A 4379-nucleotide genomic window follows, 5' to 3' on the forward strand; every position below is an offset into this window, starting at 1 on the left:
TTTAACATGTTTCCTTCTATTTTTGGTCTCCCCTGATAATATTGAGAATGTAGAGGTCCAGGCCTGGCTTTGGAGGAGAATCTTAGATTTTCTTACTTCCCTTCTCTGGTTCAACTAAGCCCAGAACTAGGCGATGTTGATAAAGTTTCAACAAAGGCTCAGCTGGATCCATCTTGCATTGACCAATTGGCAGCCAAATGAAGTGAGACATGGTGTGGGTTGTGTTGTGTTGCAGTGTTTTTCTTAGAAATGGGCAAAGAGTCCAAAACCAAAAGGAATATATAATTCAAAGTGATCTGCACAGGAAAAGAAACATTATTTGTGCTCTTTGTTGCTTTTTTAAGATGCATGAAATAAGTTGTTGGCTTTTATACTTTATCTTCTGTTTTTAACCTAGAGATATGCATGTATATTCAATTCTCTGCCTCAGCACTTTGTTAATGCAGAGTTAAGGTTTGCTCTGCTCCAAAGGGGATTAACATCTGGCAGTTCTGGGGAGGTCTCTCTAGCACAGTGAAGTGGCTGAATGTAGGCAGGAGCAGCCACCTGGCGTTCACAAAGCCTGCCCTAAATGTGACTTCTGCCTTAATAAGGACCGGCTCACCCCCTGCACCCACGTGCCGCGTCCCCAGCGCTCCGTATCTGGAAGGCTCAAGTGCCATGTCCTCTGCCGAGACAAGCTGTGGGAATACTGAAGGGGGTGGGTCAGGCACAAAAGGTGATAACTGTCCCACTCATTTCAACAGACGCCCCCTGAGCCTTCGCCAGACCAGCTTGTGGAACACAGTTTTGATGGCAATCTCATTATGGCCCAGGGTTGCAGAGCACCTGGAGTATTAAAACTTGCTCCTTTGATTTGTTCTCGGGGGTGGGCCAAGAATCCCACGCTAAATCACCGCCCTGGATTCCCATGAGGCTCTGCAGTTTCAAAGGCAAGCAGAGTGAGCAGGCGGATTTTGGAGCATTTCCACAGGCTGTGGTGCAGTAAACTGGCTTTGAACTAAACGCTTCTGGTTGCTCTATGGGAACATCCAGGCCACTGACTGCAGCTTGTGGGGCTCAGGCTAAGGGACTGTTTACTTGTGGGGGAGACATTTGGGCTCAGTGCAGTCCTAGCTCTAGGACTCCCCCACGCCAGTGTCCTGGAACTTGGGTTCCAGCCTAAATATCTACACTGCAGTTAAACAGCCTCTATGCCCAGATGTACAGCTCTGAAGCAAACACCATTAAACGTAATATACCAAGACCCATTCCACAGAATATACATGGAGAATATTATCCACTGCAGTGGTCCCCTGAGAAATTATGCTTGTTTTATAACTAGCATGTTGGACTCCCCTTGTCTGGCACCCTTGAGACCCGAGCCAGGCCTTTTTGTACCATGGAGAGGCTGTGGTACCAGGAAAAATAAATAACAAAACGTTTGGCACTAGCTATCAGGTTTTATCATTTTAACATAGCAAGGTTATCTTCACACTCAAAAGGGAAAGAAACTTAGTGTAAAATAATTTAAGTTTCTCCATTACACTTCCAGGCTCCCAAATTAAGGGGAGTCCAGAGACACACATTATAATTTAAACAGTTGCAAAAAGGAAGATCTTTCCTTCCCCAGATCAGCTGCAATTCCACACCCCACTCACCCAATTTCTTTTGTCTTCACTTCATGGTCTCAAAATTACGTTAGACTGAATCAAGAGCATCTCATTCCAGGATGTTCATGGAGCCCACAGACCAAAGCAGAGCCTAGGACAATGTATAGTTAGTTTCATATTCTGGATCCCACCTGATGGCTCCAAGTACTACACATACTGTGCATCACAGATACCCAGAGAGCTACTGGAGCAGGAGTACACAGGGCACATGTCAATGGAACACAGATTAGCACTTAAAATGTCCCACTTAAGATGCTTTGAGGGTAGGGACCATCCTGGATCCCTGATTCGGGCCTCCAGGCTCTACCCCGTAGGAAGACAATAATTTCAGGGGGTAGCCAGGTTAGGCTGTAACAGGAAAAACTTAAAAAACAACGAATAGTCTGGGAGCACTGTAAAGACTAACAGAACATGTAGCTGGTATCATGAGTTTTCGTGGGCACAGCCCACTTCTTCAGATGATGTCAAAGTGGGTTTTGCCCATGAAAGCTTGTGATACCAGCTATGTGTTATAGTCTTGAAGACAATAACGATAATCCACAGGATCAGGGACCCAAGCTGCTTTCAAAAAGATGGGTCCTGAGTTCACAAAGACGCTTGGGATTTAATCCATCATCCATTTATGTTTGTAAAATGCACTCATCTGGAGAGCTGGGCCATCTGGAAAAATCCATCTGAACAACATTGATATTGCTGTAGCTTTACATACAGGTAGGATATTTTGGGGTATTTACAGCAGAGCTCTTGAACTGTGCGACTCCCAGAGTAACTGCATGTGCTGAACATGCCTAAAACCAGCTGTCCATGTTGGGGTTACGGCTGCTGTTAAGAGAAGCATATAGAGGCATATTCAGTCTGTGACTCTAATCTGGAGTGCCTCTGTCCCGTGTCTTCTCCTATCCTTGCATAAATTGTTGATACCGTCTTTGGCAATGAATTTGCCATGAGAGTGTCCTCATGGTTTGGGACCTAGAAATAAACAAACAAAACAATCCAGTGAGAGAAGAAACGTATTCCTGGGGATCAGCCTTGATCAAAAAGAGATTTGATTTTATATTTATCTATTTAAATTTTAATCCTATAACACCAAGGAGCTACAATTGGCTTGGCAACTTTTCCTTCTCTATCCTCCTCCCTTGAGTTTAAAGTCAGGCCGGGAACCGCTGACTGCAATTGAGAACAACAACATAAGGGGCTGACTTTGCGACGTACTGCAAGAGTACCATAATCTGGGGCCCCGGACCAGTCAACGTATGCAAAACAGGCGCAGCCACTCACAGTTCAAAGCTCAAGGTAGGAATAACATGTGATTTCTCCCACGTGATCTGCCTCCATGGACCTCTCTCTAAAGACCAGACCCCAACTGAGGACGTGCCTTGCACGGCAGATTGGCACAGAACACAAATACGCAGAGAGAGGCCAACATTTGCATAAAGCCTCCTATGGGGAGAGCACAGACGCTATGACAGACAGCTCAGAGCGCTGCTGATTGGCCAGTTGAGTCGTTCGCACAGCTGACGGCAAGGCCTGTCCTGCGGGGGGCCAGTGGAGTGGTCTGAACGTCCAGGGGAGCCGTGATCACACAGCGGCAGGGAGCACAAGGTAGTAGTGGGAAGGATGAGAGCCAGCAATGCAGAGCATGGGGAGCGTAGGCGGAGAGTTGTAGGGGTTCACAGTGCCCAGGCTTCACTGATGGGAAGGGTCCGGGGAGCCCGGCTCCAACAATGTCAGAGGGGAGGGGCCAGCCTCTGCTTACCTCCCCCAAACATCCCTATTGGCTGCCTGACATGAGCTCTCTCATGCTAGCTGCTGCACTGCATTGTGGGAACAGCCCTGGCAGCAGGCTGATTGCTGCGTCTGCCCAGGGAGGAGGCACATGGCACCTTCCCCCAACAGCTCCAAGTGGAGTCCTGCCCATCTGGGGCTTGGTGGTCATGTGTACTGCCAAGAGAAGAAGGGGGGGGGGGGGGGGAAGGGGAGGAGAGGAGAAGAGGGAAATGTGGCCCTTGCCACATCTCCTCCCTTACCGCAAACCCCTCATCTGCACCCTAGAGCTCGCATCTCTCTGTCCCAGCCCTGAGCTGCTTCCATGCCCAAATCACCCCTAGTCCCCAGCCGCACCCCAGAGCAAGAGTCTTCCCTCCCCCACACACCTTACAAGGCTGCTTGGGGGGAGGGGAAAAGGGGGCAGGATTTGGACCTGCTCTGGGTGCCACCAAAATTATACAAACCTGTCGCCTCTGTCAGTGGGAGGTGAGAAATGGGGAGAAGGACAGACAGAGGGAGCATTGGGAGAGCGAGGTGGTCACATATGGAGGACCCCCTATCCACACGGATCTGAGCTTAATATTAGTTTGTGTTTAGCATGGGGTGGGGGTTCAAGTAGGTCTGGTTTTAAAGGGAACTGGTTCCTCCATCCCCGGCAGCAGACAACTTAATCTTGCAAAGACAGGCGTCACCAGTGTATGTGGGGGAAGCGCAGAAAACCACACGGTGCCGAGCTAGAGCAAGAAACTCATGAAACCACATGGACCCTCAGCACGGGGAAACCACCGCCCAGCAGGACCATGTCAGGGACTGCAAGAGCATGGCTGCTGGGGAACATGCTCAGAGTCAGAAAGAGAGAGATGGGGACCCCCTGTAATGCTGAGACCCCTAATGGGGAGGTTTATACAGAGACCGGCAGTTGGGGCCCTGGCCTGGATAGCCAAGAGGTGCTATCAGCGT

This window comes from Pelodiscus sinensis, chromosome 13 (assembly GCF_049634645.1).
Source record: "Pelodiscus sinensis isolate JC-2024 chromosome 13, ASM4963464v1, whole genome shotgun sequence".
NCBI classification, from domain to species: domain Eukaryota; kingdom Metazoa; phylum Chordata; order Testudines; family Trionychidae; genus Pelodiscus; species Pelodiscus sinensis.